Source organism: Staurois parvus, unplaced genomic scaffold (genome assembly GCF_062004578.1).
Source record: "Staurois parvus isolate SC_StPar_1 unplaced genomic scaffold, SC_StPar_1.0 ptg000663l, whole genome shotgun sequence".
Taxonomy (NCBI): Eukaryota; Metazoa; Chordata; class Amphibia; order Anura; family Ranidae; genus Staurois; species Staurois parvus.
The window spans coordinates 974,466-992,034 of NW_028318459.1; the positions used below are offsets into that span (position 1 = coordinate 974,466).

A 17,569-nucleotide genomic window follows, 5' to 3' on the forward strand; every position below is an offset into this window, starting at 1 on the left:
AAAATAGGCAATATTAATTGAGAGAGTGAAGTTTCACTTTTATTTATATTGCAAGGCATACAGACACTTCTATATTGCGGGCTAAATTTGGTGTTATAGTCCAAAGTCCATATGAACAAAGTTCATGAAGGGCAGGCATCTTGTGGTATTCTATGAGTACACTAGCCATGCTCAGATTAGTTTGGATATATCTAAGGCAATCTAGATAAATTTGTTAAATTATAAAAATGCCTTGTCCACCTGAGGAATTTCCATGTATTCCTCAGCTGAGGCCCTTACAGCAGAGCTAAACTTAAGAACAATATGAATCCATTAGCTCTTTGACCAATGCATTTAGGTCTCATGCACACTGGGCTTTTTTTTTCTTCAGCCCCTAAAAGCACCTGTTAGCCTCTCAGTAGCTCAACCAACCTTGCCCCCCCCCCCCCCCCCCCCCCCCCCAGATTTCCTGCTTTTGTATTTAAATTATAGATTCATTTGGAATGTTGGTGAGTTGCTGTTGGAAGGGAGCAGCAGGGTTCGCTGTGCTGCTGAGAGAATTACTTGAAAGACAATAGTATTCTAAGGATAATCCTACACACTACAGTCTGTCCAACCTTTTTACAATTATCTTTAGATTTAACAAAGCTGTGATTTGAGGGCCTACCTAAAATATCCAATCCATTTGTATTCGGTCCAGCAGGTCCTTCAACTATATAGTAGGTGGATCCAAAGTAGATTAGCTAATTGAGCTTATGTCTACAGTGCCATTACAAAGTATTCATACCCCTTGAAATTTTTCGCATTTTGTCGTGTTACAACCAAAAACATAAATGTATTTTTTGGGGATTTTATGTGATAGACCAACACAAAGTGGCACATAATTGGGAAGTGGAAGGAAAATGATAGATGGTTTTAAAATATTTTTTACAAATAATTGTAAAGTGTGGCATGCATTTGTATTCAGCCCCCCTGAGTCAGTACTTTGTAGAATCACCTTTTGCTGCAATTAAAGCTGCAAGTCTTTTTGGGGATGTCTCTACCAGCTTTGCACATCTAGAGTGAAATTTTTGCCCATTCTTCTTTGCAAAATAGCTCAAGCTCTGTCAGATTGGATGGAGAGGGTCTGTGAACAGGAATTTTCAAGTCCTGCCACAGATTATCAATTAGATTTAGGTTTGAATTTTGACTGGGCCATTTTTAACACATGAATATGCTTTGATCTAAACCATTCCACTGTAGCTCTGGCTGTATGTTCAGGGCCGTTCTGCTTTAAGGTGAACCTCCACCCCAGTCTCAAGTCTTTTGCGACTGACAGGTTTTCTTCTAAGATTGCCCTGTATTTGGCACCATCCATCTTCCCATCAACTGACCATCTTCCCTGTCCCTGCTGAAGAAAAGCATCCCCACAACATGATGCTGCCACCACCATGTTTCACGATGGGGATGGTTGTTCAGGGTGATGTGAAGTGTTAGTTTTCTGCCACACATAACGTTTTGCTTTTAGGCCAAAAAGTTCAATTTTGGTCTCATCTGACCAGAAAACCTTCCGCATATTTGTTGAGTCCCCCATATGGCTTCTTGCAAACAGGACGACTTATAGCTTTCTTTCAACAATGGCTTTCTTCTTGCCACTCTTCTATAAAGATCAGATTTATGGGGGGCACGACTAATAGTTGTCCTGTGGACAGATTCTCCTGAGCTTTGGATCTCTGCAGCACCTCCAGAGTTACCATGGGCCTCTTTGCTGCTTCTTTGATTAATGCTCTCCTTGCCTGGCCTGTCAGTTTAGTGGATGGCCATGCCTTGGTAGGTTTGCAGTTGTGCCATACTCTTTCCATTTTTGGATGATGGATTGAACAGTGCTTCACGAGATGTTCAAAGCGTAGGATATTTTTTTATAATCTAACCGTGATTTAAACTTCTCCAAAACTTTGTCCCTGACCGGTCTGGAGTGTTCCTTGGCCTTCATGATGCTTTTTGTTCACTAATGTTCTCTAACCTCTGAGTGCTTCACAGAACAGTTATATTTATATTGAGATTACATTACACACAAATGGACTCTATCTACTAATTAGGTGACTTCTGATGGCAAATGTTTCCACTAGATTTTAGTTAGGGGTATCAGAGTAAAGGAGGCTGAATACAAATGCATGTTACACTTTTCAGATATTTATTTGTAAAAATTTTGAAAACCATTTATCATTTTCCTTCCACTTCAGAATAGTGTGCCAGTTTGTGTTAGTCTGTCACATAAAATACGTTTTGTTTCTGATTGTAACTTGACAAAATGTGGAAAATATCAAGGTATATAAATACTTTTTCAAGGTACTGTATATATCAGCTATCCAGATCAGCTTTTCCTTAGCATAGATTTGGAATCTGTTCCCAGATTCTGTTGAAATGTGACCCTTGGGCACTGGGCTCAGCATTGTGGTGCCTTTTAGGTGTGATGTGGTCTCTGAAGACTCATTAGTAAGGTCAATTAGGCTGAAGCACTAGGTGCTACCTCTTTGTTTACACCTTGGAGAGCTTGGTAATTTTTCTGCTACCGCCGGGACCCGGTGATTGACATCTGTAGCCGTCAATAGCGGCACGCTCACCCCTACCCGGAAATGCAAAATTGCGTATATATGGGCTTTTGCGCAGCCCTGCCTCCCTGTAGCAGTGGTTCTGCTATAGGGTGGTCGGGAAACATAGTTACCTGGTTGCCTGCAGCCACCATTTACCCTCATTAGCACTTGCTGGTTTTAAAAGTACCACTGGTTTTCCCTCACATTGGGGAGTCAAGGCAGAGTCCTCCCCTCCTCAGCCACCACAACCAGCCCCCCCCCCCATACCATCCCATGATATGTCCAAACACAATCTGCAGGAGACACTCATTGTCCGAAGGCACTGTCCCCTAGAGTCTCCGTTCCTCCAGCGACCATTCCGCTGGGTACACAAGTGCTGAAAATCAGCCAAAAACTGTTGGTTCAGCAGGAACTGGCCGGCTTTTGGCCTGTGTGTACAGCTCCTTGTCTGATAGAAGCCAGTCTCACAACTGGCTTCTGTCGTATGGACATACTGGAAAACCAGTGTGGAAGATCAGTGTGTCCTGGTGTGTCAGAACACATTCGCTTAAAATCGGATTTGTTAGTATGACGATCTGTACGTTTTTGTGGTTTTTCTTTTTGTTTTGTTTTTTTTTCGTGCAGCCTGCTGGGTTGAATGAAAAAAAAAAAAGCTTTCTGTGTGTGCCCAGCATTAAAGTAGGCTGAACTTTTGGCCTCTGTTACTATTTAACAAGACCTAGCAGCCAATTTTTGAAGCCACTGTTTTGGAAGCACAGCAGTCTCCTTCCTTTTGCCTTGTGTTCAAGGGCTTGTCAGACCTTTTATTGGTGCACTGTTCAGGCATACTTCAAAGGATCAACATGGTATTCCAGGCCTTAGGTCTTTTTGGACCCCTAAAACTGCACGGACCTTTTCACTGCACTATTTGATTCCTTTCTCTATACAGAATGGAAAGCAAAAGGGAGGGTCCCGAGCCCCACTTGAGAGGGTGGCTGAGCTTTTCACCTTTTGAGAGAGAATTTGTAAAATTGTGTTCTTTTCCCACAATTGAAAACGCCAGTGATCCACCTTTAGCAGGAAGACCACTAGACTGGCTGAGGGAATACTCACCTTTTTGGAATTTTAATAGTGATTTAAATTTGTCAATGTCTAGGATTTCCTCAAACTACTCTACTGGTGGAGTAGGTTCCCAGATTCATAGAGAAGATGAAACGCATGTTTGGGGAACTGTACCTCAGTTGTGATGGCTTATCACAAGTATCTACAGTTGTGCTTCCAAGTTTCCTTGGAGAATTGGTAATATACAGTATGTACCATTTTTTTAAGAAAACCTGAGTGAGCAGGCAAAACAAGTTTCTTTTAATAAAACATTGTAACAAGTAAACAAAAGAAATGACCCATGTTCAAAAGTCTGCATACCCTTAGTTCTTAGTACTGTGTATTGCCTCCCTTTTAGCATCAGTAACAGCGTGCAGTCTTTTGTAATAGTTGTCTGAGGCCCTGAATTCTGCTGGTGGTATAGCTACCCATTCGTCTTGGCAAAATGCATCCAAGTCTTTGGTAGTCTTGCATGAACCACACGTTTGAGATCTACCCAGCGTGGCTCAATGATATTAAGGTCAGAAGACTGTGATGGCCACTCCAGAATCTTCACCTTTCTCTGCTGTAATCACTGAAGGGTCAACTTAGCCTTGTGCTTGGTTACTAGACATGCTGTAGACATCGGGTCACCAGAGATCTTAATTATTATGGATAAGTATCATAGCAAAGTAGGCTTGGGTTCTATCCAATTGCTTTCTTGAGAAATATGCACTGTATTTCCAAAAGTATTGGGACCCCTCTCCAAATGATTGGATACAGGTGTTCCAATCACCTCCATGGCCACAGGTGTATAATATCAAGCACATAGGCATGCAGACTACTTCTACAAACATTTGTGAAAGAATGGGTCGATCTCAGGAGCTCAGCTAATTCAAGCGTGGTACCGTGCTAGGTTGTCACCTGTGCAATAAGTCCATCCGTGATATTTCCTTGCTACTAAATATTCCAGTCAGCTGTTAGTGGTATTATTACAAAGTGTAATCAATTGGGAAGCAACTGGGAACAACAGCAACTCATCCATGAAGTGGTAGGCCACGTAAAATGATAGAGCGGGGTCAGCAAGTGCCGAAGCACACCGTTCACAGAAGTTCCGTTCCATTCAGCGGTGCACAGGGGAGACATGCAGGTTTTTAAATTAAAGTTACACCCAAGCTTATTTAATTTCCACACCCCTGTTTGTAGGTGGAAAACCTGCGCTACGTTCAAAGTTTTGACTCTTAGCCTTTATGGACATTACTTGTTCAGTGTTGACTTTGACACCATGATTAGCAACCCCATGTGTGGCCAGTGCGTGCTTCTACCTCAGTGCTAAAGTTTCGGCGTTGGAGGAAATTCATCCCTCTCACCTATTACTTTTAATGTTATTACTTGCTCTTACTCCAGTTCAGCCCATAGGGCTTGAAGCCACAGTTTGGTTATCCCCTCTGAAATGCTGTCTGCATGAAGGTGCACATCCATTTCTATATGTGAAGGATTCATAGTGCATCAGAACAGGTCCTAGCGTAATTCACCTTCAGGCTACTGAGTACAGAGGATATCTCCTTTTAAGCCACGTGCCAACCCTTTGCTCCTGGCTCATCTTTCAGTTCTCACTCTATCTTGTGCTATTGCATAGAACAAAGCATCTCTACCTGCCTCCATTACTCATCCTGGGACCCCTTGTCTAAATGTGGATACAGGCGTTGGATCTTTTCACTCCCTTCCTCTGAACGATACCCTGTACGTGGGTTCTGTACACACTCTTGTGGTGCATGGTACCCCTGGTTGACCGGGACCAGCCTTGGCTGTCCCTAGTCAAAACTGCGACCTGGCCTCTCCACATCCTATGAAGAGATCTGCTACTTGCACCCCAATTGATTGGGTGACTGAAGAGTCAGCTTTTGGGCCCCTGAACTCCATCTTTCTGAAGTGCTCAGCACTTGCTGGTTTTGGCCTCATAGGGCTTTGTAATTGTCTGGCATTGTTAGCTACCCCCCATCAGAAAGCTGTTCTAATACTTGCTAAAAAGGTCTATACCCTATATGCCTTTAGCGCTTGTGTCAACAGTCTTCCCCATTCCCCAAGCGGTGGGGGAACCCCCTTTCAGGGGGCTTTGCAGTCTGGCTATCCTTAACCGGTAGTCTCCGTATCAAGGGGGAAAGGTTTGTGCACCTGGGTGCTCTTCATCTTCTATATTGCAGGCAGAAACTATAAATGGAAGGCTGTGACTTAATGGCCTGTCAGTACATCACTGAGGATAATAGGGGTATATCTGGAGGATTTTGAGACTTTGGGCATAGTTCCTGCTTCTGTGCTTCAGCAGCCTTGTGAGGAAAGTCCCACTGAGACCTTACTTTGCCCACAATTGAATGTGCTTAGCAGTGATAAGTTCCCTGCTCCTCGCTCCACAGCTGCAGAGGCTTTGCTTGGTCAGGGTGGACCTGAAACTTCTTAGACCTATTTTCTGTGCTCAAGGTTTTGCTGGTTCCACGGAGTTCTGTCAGACTTTAGAAATACCTCCAGGTGCTATGTGGATGGGTGCACATAATCTGGAGTGCCACCAATATGGGCATGTGTTATACTTACCTCTCCGCCGACATCGGTGCATTCATTGGGTGCATCTGTGGACTGTGCCGGAGAGGTAATCTTGTCCTTGTCATTACCTCCCAGCAGCCACCCACCATTGTTTTACATACTCATCTCCCACAGCGCCAGTACAGTGAAAGGCACCAAGGGCATTGTTGCCCAGAAGTAATGTGCTGGGTGGGGCAGGTGTCAGCACAGCTGCAGAATGTAAATAAAGATTGACAGTCACAACATCCGGACCCAGGACTCCAAGGAAGACATGTGACTTGCGTGCCTGACACTAATGAATATTAAATATTTAATATTGTATAATGAATACTCCACTTGATGTACTAATGACATAATTAGATTATGCAAAGGTGCAGACCTATTTAACTGTGGGTTGAGCTGGGATTCGGGAAGACTGGCTTCAGCTCAATCATACGACTGCCCACTGTTCTTTTGAATGATGAACTTGTAAAAATCACTGAGCAAACTTCACTGAGGCAGTGATGGGACTAGTCACCCTGCTGAGAGATTTTGCCTTGAATGAGCCTTTAATGCGTAGTCCATACACCTGCACACTTTATATTGGAGGAATGCCTAAATAGCTACTGATGTCATGTGTAGCCTTCTGGCAGGATTCAAAGCAGCCTGGCTTTAATCAGCCATTCCAGCAGCATAGCTCCTGTGATTAATGGCTGAGGGATACAGGAAGCAAAGGGCGCTGTAAAGTAAACCTGCAGTTATGTAAACTCCAGTGTTAAAGGTTAAATGTGTGCTTTGTCTGCTGTGAGAACAGAGTTCATACACCTGAGTTACCCAACTCAACCAAAGTGTGCCCTTTTTGCCAGGACTAGGCTGCCCATCTTGGGGATAAAACCTTGTTTGTAAGAATGTGGATTAAATGATCTGTAAAGTGCTTTTCATCAGTGTTTGTTCACATTATACAGACTGATAAAGAGTTTGCTGCAGAAAATGGATCCTGCTGTAATCTGAAGCCTGTACTACAGCAGCTCTAATGTGGTATTTCTAGATGAACAACTTTTCTCTCCTTCCTGGCATCGGTGATTGGGTTACTTGATGTAACAGAGTTCCTGACTTTTTATTTGTGGTTTGCATCTTTTTCCTGCATCAATCGACACATTCTAGCTTTTAAGAGCTGTCCTGGGCTTGAAGTACTTAGCTTGGATCTCATGTTTACAGTTCTTCTATAGGACCATTAAGGTTATAGTAAGGTGGTTCAATCAAAAGTCCTCCCCTAGAAATCTGAACAGCAGTGATAAACGTTTTTGCACAAGGTTCAAGCCGTAAAAGAATTACTTCCTTTTTAAAGAGCATCTAAACAAAGTTGACAAATGTATTAAAATACGTTCCAGTGCTCAGCCTTGCTAGCTAGTAAAGGGATCTATTAGGTCTTTTAACTAAAAAGAACAAATATGGTATGTCTGCATTGTTCAGTACAGCTCTATTATTTGAAAGCACAGGCAGTCGAACACACATATAGCAATAAATGTTGACTTCTGGAAGAATCTATGTCCTCATTGCAGTGTATCCTCACAAAAAATGCAAACTTCAGCCTGCTTGCAGAAAATGGTGAGCCTAAAGGTTCCCCTTTCCGATTTTGAGTTATCTGAATGAGTGTCAATGAAAACAGAGATAAAATGGCAATGGTGTCCTGTGCTTACATGCAGAAACAAATCCAGTAATGATACAAAATGTTCAGTAAACAAAATGTGAGCAGAAACAAAGTGTCTACTTCAGTCTTTCATTGCTCTCTTCTTTGAACAAATAGTAGTAGTATAAATAGTATTGCAACAAAAAACTTTCTACCCTGTGACAAATGTCATCCTGTGCACTGCCCCAGAACAATCCAGTGATCCCTTTCACCACAATAATCAGGTCCGCCCTCGCCAGACTAAAATGCCTTTCTTTCTCAAGAAAAGGCGCTCAAGCTGGTCTCACAAAGAATTTTACTTTCAGTATGGACAGTTGCTTGGGACTCGACTGCAGGGTCTTTCCTCTATAGGGTTCAGGGATGTGCATTTCCTATTGCCGGATGCCTGGGACATGCAGTGCCGGGCAAGAAATTGTTTTGTTTTTTACATTTAGCCCTGCTGTGAGCAAACTTGACTCTAACTTTTACAAACGCCACTTTCCAGTTCCGATTGGTCCACAGTCAGAAAAAAAAAAACCAAGTGGCACTGAGTGACATGTAGAAGTTACGTTGGGGGGCGCAAGGTTCTTGGAGAGAAGGCTGAGAGTTGAGGACGTATCTGTATGTGAGTGTGTACAGTGCACACGGAACCTGACACTGGTGCACGGCTGTACTGGACTCTGGAAAGGGAGACCCCTGACCCACTTAGCTCATACTGGAAGCAGTTGTACACTGTATGACTGCTACTCTGTACTTCCTGGGTGTGAGGAAAGGGAGACTTCCTGCCCCCTCTCATATATGGGAGTACTTCAATAGTTCTCAGCCACTTGGCTATGGTCCATTGCTGGGCTGCAGCCTCTCTCCTCCCTGACCTCCAGCAACCTTCAGATCCCCTAACCTACCTCAGTACCACCCAACCTCCCATATTGGTCCCCAGTGCCCCTGAGAGCCCTCAGCCCCCAAGCTCACTCCCTGCAGTGCACTCCAGTCTACCACAGTGCCCCATTTAGAGACCCCATCACCCACAGTTGTCCCCAGCTCCCTACAGAGCCACCATTTCTGCTGCGGAGTCTCCAAATCCTCTTCAGAACCCCATCCACCCACAGTGCCATCATGTTCCCTCCAGAGCCTTCTAGCATTTTACCCCATCCCCCAAAGAGCCACCTAGTCTGCTTTAGAGTCCCCAAACCCTCTTCAGAACCACCATTCCCCACAGTGACACCTAGCCCCCTCCAGAGCCTTCTGCGGTTCCGAACGAGACAGGCAGCAGGGTTTAGAGCCGACGGTCGGCTCTCTTGTAAAAGTAATCCAAATCCTATCTAACCTATCCTTTTACAAGCAGCAGGAGGATGGGGTGCCCCCTGTCCCATCCCCTTCCACCTCTGTCCCATACCTCCAAGACACCCGATTGCTTCCGCTACCTGATCATAGAGGTTGACCAAGATGAGAAACAGGAAGTGATGCGCATACATCACTTCTGGTTTCCTGAATGTAAATGGTGCAATATTTAAAAAAGGAAAGCATTTGATCACACAGATCTTGGTGTGATCAAATGCTTTTTAAGGCCAAGGAGAGATCTGGGGTCTAATAGACCCCAGATATCCCCATAAAGAGTACCTGTCACATGTCTGTTGCTGTCATAGGAAATGTTTACTTTCCTTGTGACAGCAATAAAAGTGAAAAAAATAACATATATATATTAAATGTTTTAAAAACCTTTTTAAAGCACCCCCGTCCCCCAGTGATTCCCACATATGTGAGGTATCACCACAAACGTCAGATCATGGGCAGTAATTCTAGCACCAGACCTCTGTAAATCTAAAGGGGTAACCTGTAAATATTTTTTAAAGCATCACCTATGGATAGTAAATTTTACGGGGTTTGCCATTGCACAGGCGTGCGCAATATTAAAGTGACATGTTTTGTATATTTACTCGACATACCATCTTTTATATTTTAACAAAAATTAGATTATGCATGATTTTTGCAATTAAATGCAAAATTGTGCGCAAATACCGTGTGACATAAAAAATTGCAACACCCACCAATTTATTCTCTAGGGCCTCTGCTTTAAAAATTGTTTGAGGGTACTAAGAAATGTTCTAGCAAAATAATAAAACTAAAATTTAAGTCACCGTAAAGCCCCTTTCATTTTTAAAAGCCCCAGACCTTCCTAAAAGCACCCCTGCTTAATAAACAGCCCTTCATATTTTCCATCCTGGCAAAACATTTTTTTTTTTCTCTCATCAGGACAAGTAGATTGTCATGAGGGACACGTAGAGTTGGACCCCAATTTATTCCTTTGGACAAGTAGTTGTTTTTAGAAATTTTCTACACTCCTGGGTTAAAACCAGACTCAAGCTGTTTCTCAAGGATTTTTTTTCTTAGTCTATGTAGATGGCTGTTCCTGACTCCAAAGGAGGACAATTCTCCTACAGAAGGAAATTCTTATAAAGTCCTTTATTAAAACTATTATACTCACAAGTAACAAGTGAATAAAAGCAGGTATGAAGACATAAATTCATTCAGGCCCCCCAGTAAACGTAAAGCGCTGTGTACACTTTAGACTTTTTATTTTATTTGCGGCGTTAATTACAATGCAAGCGTATTGCCATCCACACTCTTCAAAAATTGGGTTTGGAGGTATTGGAGTATCTTGCATATAGTCCAGATCTTTCTTGCTCGCATTCCCATCTTTTGGTTCACCTAAAAATGAGGTTGTCATTTTCCACAGACCAGCATGCTGTAGAAGCGATACCTACATGGCTGAGGACAAAGGAAAAAAACTTTTTTTTTTTATATAGAGGGTATATACAACTTTGAGGAACGCATTGAAAAAGGGGCTATGTTGAAAAATGACTTAATTACATGTTCTGTACTGTTTAAAAAAAATATAGAAATAGAGTGTAAATAATTGACTTCCATATTTATTTCAGTACAACTTTGGTTGGTTGTGTCTGCCATTTTAGGCAAAAATATAAGATGACTTCTTGGTATCCTCTGGGATTACTACATGTAACCAGAGTGAAAGGAAGTCAGCTGTGACTATCTTCTAGTCTTCTAATCCTCCAAAGCATGCTTTATTCATAAAATGAGATCAAACATCTGTAATGTAAAATGTATATGTTGGCCCTTTAAAGATAGTAGGTGGAGACTTGCAAATCATCCTTTTATGCCCATGTGGCTTACTGTGCATCCAGAACTACCGGCTTGTAGCACAGATACATTCTAAATATAGCATCCTTTATCTATTCTGCAATTTATTCACTTGTCTAATGCTGACACATTTTGCAATGTTGAACCTGTGATATCCACTGCTGCCCCTAATAAGCTTATCTTATATTCGTTCCAGAGTCGAAACACCCATTCATAGTTGGGAAGACTATTAACTGAACTCTGTTACAATATGCTAGGAAATCTGAACACCTAGGGAAAATCCAAACAGAATTTGCAAAAAGGATTCCTAGCGGGAGATCATTCCCAACCCCTATCTGTGCAAACCACCAGGCCTGAAAGCATAGTGTTTGAGCCGTGCCCTATGACCTTGTGTGCCTTTTATAAACTTCATCAGCTGGTTCTAATTCTTAAAGTGAACCTGTTTGTAATTTTTACAAGGCTGTATGATAGTTTTGCACATGTAACCATATATAGCGTCAGAATTGTGCTTTAAAAACTAGCCTTTAATTAAAAAGCAATCCTTAAAGTGTTACTAAACTCACTACAGTAAAATCAATCTGTATATGCAGTAAAGTATGCTTGTTATACTGTCACTGTGGAACCTAAGGGGTTAATCCTCCACATTGTGTAAAAAAATGTTTCCGGTCTTTTCTGATCCTCCCCTTCTGCTGTCCCCTGTCTATCTGCTGATAGAACAGAGCCTTGGGGGCAAGATGCACATGCTCAATTTGGTATGTAGGGTGCTTAGTAAGGTTTTTTTTTCTTGGGAGGGTGCATGTGATCAGCACGGGGCCAATCAATGCTGTCCAGACTGAGGGTCAGGGGTTATGCAGAATCATAGGACGATCAGCAGAGAATGGAAACTCCTTCTAAAAGTTTTAACCAGTGTTCTGCTGGACACTGGTAGAAGCCACAAGACTGCTCTAACTGCTGATGAGAAAAGGTATTTAGCAGTTTATATTTACTAAAATAATTGCATTTCCATGTTCTTTGTACTGTGGGAGACCAGATATAGTGAATGCAGGGTCCTGGGTTTAGGAACACTTTAACCATTTCCCACCCAGGCCAATTCTGACATTTCTCTCCTATAAGTAAATATCATTTTCTTTTGCTAGTAAATTTACTTAGAACATCCAAGCATTATTTTTTTTTTACGCAGAGGCCCTAGAGAATAAAGTGGTGGGTGTTGCAATTTTTTATATCACGCAGTATTTGCTTAACCACTTTTTAACCACTTTGCAACCGCGCTATAGTCGAATGATGGCTACAGCGCAGCTGTCCAGTCCTGGGAGGGCGCCATATGACGTCCTCCCAGAACGCGCACCCCCAGTGATCTCAGTGATTACTGTGTTCTACGGACACAGCTGATCATGTGATGTGGTAAAAGGCCAATCACAGCAACCTTTTATCACGTGATCAGCTGTGTCCAATGACAGAGGATCACTGGGTAAATACAGTTGGTGGTTATCGGCTGCACTTTACTGCCAATAATCGGCAATTGTCAGAGAACAGATCGGCACTGATGATCACTGCTACCCACCTGTGCCCAGCTGTGCCGCCTGTCAGTGCAGCCTCATCAATGCACATCAGTGAAGGAGAAAAATGACCTGTTTGCAAAATTTTATAATCGAAACAAACTTTTTTTCCAATTTTGTTTTGCTTTTTTTTTTTTTGGTTATAGCGCAAAAAATAAAACACCCAGTGGCAATTAAATACCACCAAAATAAAGCTATTTGTGTGACAAAAATTATAAAACTTTCATATGGGTACAATGTTGCATGACCGCGCAATTGTCATGCAGTGTGCGACAGCTCTGAAAGCTGAAAATTGGCCTGGGCATGAAGGGGGAATAAGTGCCCATCAGGCAAGTGGTTAAACACAATTTTTTTTTGGAATAATACACTTTAATGAATTTTAGTGCAAACACAATATAATACCCTCCCCACCTTTTTTTTTTTTTTTTTTTGTAACTTTAAAAGATCTTTACACAGAATAAATACCTATCATGTCACGCTTTAAAATTGGTTACGACTGTGGAACGACGACAAACTACAATACCCTAAAAATCTCCAAACTGGTATCCTATAAAGGCTTTTAAAGCATCGCCTATAGAGTTACATAGGATCCCTGGTGCTATAAATATTGCATTTGCTCTGACATTCACTGTGATATCTCATGTGTGATGTGATCACTGTTTAGGTATGTGTGTGAGACTGATGTGTGTGTTCACCTTTGCAAGCTAGTACGTTGGGATGGACGCTATTTTATTTTCATTTTTATACTCCCTTTTTAATTTTTTTTTGTTTTTTTTTTGTTTAATACCATAGAGATGATTGGGGACATTTTGGAATGGCCCCTCCAGCCACCTGTAAAAGCAATCCAGCGTCTAATTAGCTGCTAGGATGGTTTTTACATAAAAGAATCACCTGCAGCAACAACAATACCACGATGATGCCTGTAGCTGCTTTTGAAAGCACTGAAAGTCCAGGACATCATAGGTCCTTCGGGCTGGAAGTGGATAAAGTGGTTTTAAACTAAAACAAAAATTTTATGTATTGCAGCTTACCAATCTTTTGATGTGGTGGCTATATTTTCTTTTTAGGCTGCTTTCCCTTTAATTTATCCTAGTGATCTAGCCAGTAACACAATTTGGCAGGGAACCCCATAACAGGTAAGTATAACATGTTGTTTTAGGAAAAAAAATACTTTACAACAGCTTTAATACTGCTTTAAGCTCTAATCCTACAACTGTGCTTATGCTTGCAGGGGGCATCTTGGAAAAATATCAGTCTGTTGTAGACCAAAGTATGCAATTCCTCACTGCCAGTTTTCACTCTTAATTGTAACAGAATGGAAAGCTGCAGCAGGAGGTTGAGTTGTGAGACAATTGTAAACACCCAAGAACATGGGTTACTACACAGGAGGTGGTATTTACATGATTGGTCCATGCACTAGATTTGACTTTAGATACCTGAGCAAAGATGGAACTGGCCTCTTGGTAGGAAAGGCAGAGTTGGGGATCATGCTGTAATTTGGGTATTACATATATATTGATAAAAATAAGACACTAAGAATAAGTGCCCCACTAACTGTGCAGCTTCATTATCACAAGGTAGCTTTAATTGCGTTAGAGTTCAACTACATTTAATCACTTAATGCTGTAAAGACTGTTAGTGGAACTAGACTATATATTTAATCCTTATGCTGCTAGCATCAGTAGATATATAGGAACGTATATTTACTTGTGTTTAAACTTCTTCTTTTTTAATTTTTTTTTTTTCCTTTTTACATTTACCATATTTTCCGGCGTATAAGACGACTTTTCACACTAAAAAAAAATCCCCCAAAAATCGGGGGTCGTCTTATACGCTGGGTATACGCCGGAAAACTGTCCATCCCGGGTGCTGAGATAATATGGAGGGCACATCTTCAACATCCCCAAGTGAAAGATTGGCAATAATTCATTTATTTAATCAATAAATAATTATCCTGCTGGATGTAGCTTCTTTATCTTTGGCTGGATGTACCGCTGGAAGCCCTATGTCTCTGTGCTGACACTGTCCCGCACTGAGCCAATCACGGCAAGCCTGCTCGGATTGGTAAAGGTTGAATAGACCGCCTCTCTAACTCAGCCAATCCGAGCAGGCTTTTTATGCATATGAATTATGAATACACCGCTTGCCGTGATTGGCTCAGCGCAGTTCATACAGTGTCAGCAGAGGGAAGTTCTGTAGCCGAAGCCACAGTATTATAGAGCACATCCAGCGGCTTCAAAAGGTAAATACGATCTTATATTCTGTATGTAGCCAAATCTACAAGCATATCCAGTGGGCTAAAATGTAATAATGGGGACATTATGTACAGTATGTTTATACACTTCTAGTAAAAAGCCTGCTAAGGTTGGCCAGAGTCAGAGAAGCAGTCTCTATTACAACCTTTGCCAATCCAAGCAGGCTTGTTGTGATTGGCCTTCCATTTATTAATTTATGTTATGTTAGAAAAATGTCATTCAATAAAAATGTATTTAAAAAAAAAAACTGGTGTTGCCTCGGAAGTGGGAGGTAGTCTTATACAGCGAGTATAGGCCAAAACCTATGTTTTAACTGTAAAATTAGGGGGTTGTCTTATACGCCAGAAACTACGGTACTTAGGTTCTTACTGGTTTCTGGCTTAGGTCAAAATGTCATACATCCGATGAGTCTTCATGGGAATTTTTTTCCCTTCATCTGGAAGAGGGGCTTGCTTAGCTAAGTATGCCCTCCTGCCTGCATGCCTTGGCTAAGGGCAGATGGATTTCAGGAAGTAGATGCCACATGAATCCTCCTGTCCTTTAAGATGGCCACCACTAGAAATGCTGAAGGGGGGTGGTGTCTTTCAAAGTGATTTCTCAAAAAAAAAAAAAAAAAGCATTGAAGCATGGGTGAATGAGTTTGCCTTGAATAATAAAAATGAATTAAATAGCATTCTCAGTTTGTGGTGCTCAGATGCAGTTAAGTTCTGCTTTAAACTGTAAAAAGGGAATATTCCTTGTAATGCCTTATTTTGGAGAAGAAAAAAACAATCTATATAATTTTGTAGTAGTATGCACTGTGAAGTTTATATAGGAATGCCATGCATGCAACATGGTATGTTCCAGGTTACCACTTTCCAATAAAGAGAAAAAAAGCAGAGCTTTCTTTATTGCTCATTCAGTAGTAAATAACAGCAATGTTTAGGGTATCCCTGCCCTTTTATCAGGCCACAGATAAACAATAAATAGCACGTGTATCTGGATTGCATTGCTGTGAATTTATTATTGAATAAGTAATATGTCTCTCTGCTGCAACCCCTACTTGTGTGTGTGTGTGTGGTTATACAAGTGCATCTCTCAAGTTAGAATATCATCAAAAAGTTAATTTTTCAGTAATTCAATTCAAAAAGTGAAATGCATATATTATATAGATTCATTACACACAGAGGTGATATATTGCAAGCATTTCTTTCTTTTAATTTTGATTGTGACTTACAGCTAGTAAGTAAAACCCAAAAATCCGTATCCCAGAAAATGTTTAATATTCTATAAGACCAATAAAGGATTTTTAATACAGAAATATTGGCTTACTGAAAAGTATGTCAATGTACAGTATAGCATGCACTCAATACTTGGTCAGGGCTCGATCAGCCTGTGGCACTGATCAGGTGTCATGAAAGTCCAGGTTGCTTTGATAGTGGCCTTCAGCTTGTCTGCCTTGTTGGGTCTGGTGTCTCATCTTCCTCTTGACAATACCTGACAGATTCTGAGGCTTAGGTCAGGCCTGTGTGATGGCCAATCAAGCACAGTGATGCCATGATGATCAAACTAGGTATTGGTACTTTTGGCAGTGTGGGCAGGTGCCAAGGCCTGCTGGAAAATTAAATCAGCATCTCCATAAAGTTGGTCAGCAGAGGGAAGCGTGAAGTGCTCTAGAATTTCCTGGTAGAGGGCTGCCCTGATTTTGGACTTGATAAAACACAGTGGACCAACACCAGCAGATGACATGGCTCCCCAAATCATCGCTGACTGGAAACTTCACACTGAACCTCATGCATTCTGTGCCTTGCCACTCTTCCTTCAGACTCTTGAGACCTTGGTGCAACAGTCCAGTCCTTTTTCTCCTTGGCCCAGGTAAGACACTTCTGATACTGTCTCTGGTTCAGGAGTGGCTTAACACAAGGAATGCAAAAGTTGTAGCCCATGTCCTGGATACGTCTGTGTGGTGGCTCTTGAAGCACTGACACCAGCCGTAGTCTACCCCTTATGAATCTCCTCCAAATTCTTGAATGGCTTTTGCTTCACAATCCTCTCAAATCTGCGGTTATCCCTGTTGCTTGTGCACCTTTTTCTACCATGCTTTGTTTCTTCCACTCAACTTTTCATTAATACTCTTGGATGCAACACTCTGTGAACAGCCAGCTCTAACAATGGCCTTTGTGACTTTCCCTCCTTGTGGAGGGTGTCAATGATTGCCTTCTGGACAACTGTCAGGTCGACCGTCTTCCCCATGATTGTGTAACCTACTGAACCAGACTGAGAGACCATTTAAAGGCTCAGGAAACCTTTACAGGTGTTTTTGAGTTAATGAGCTGATTAGATTGTGACACCATCCATATAATATTGAACGTTTTCACAATATTCTGAGATACTGAATTTTGGGTTTTCTGTAAGCCATAATCAAAATTAAAAGATATGCTTGAAATATTACTGAGTATAATGAATTTGAGTTTCACGTTTTGAATTGAATTACTGAAATAGATGAACTTTTTAATGATATTCTAATTTGAGATGCACCTGTAGATCCATTATTTGTGTTCATTTTGAAACCTTTATATTCGAAATTGGTAATAATGTAAAGGCCTCGTGTTTTATCAACCTGTAACTGATTTAGTAGTTCAGTTAATCAAATTGAATGCAGTTGTCCTCTGCAACCAGACATGGTCTTTTCTTCCCATATTAGTTAGAGGTTGGTTTGCTTGGCAATGCAATACCCAGAGTGTTGCAATTCATAAATAAGTTTGAATGTTTTTTTTTTCCATGTAA

The 17,569-nt window shown here is 41.5% G+C and overlaps 1 protein-coding gene across 2 annotated transcripts in view; it reads left to right on the forward strand.

The window, feature by feature from the left end:
* The window catches only part of GNB1 (G protein subunit beta 1), a 119,373-nt gene that overhangs the window by 86,491 nt on the left and 15,313 nt on the right, over window positions 1-17,569 (forward strand). The window lies entirely within an intron of this gene.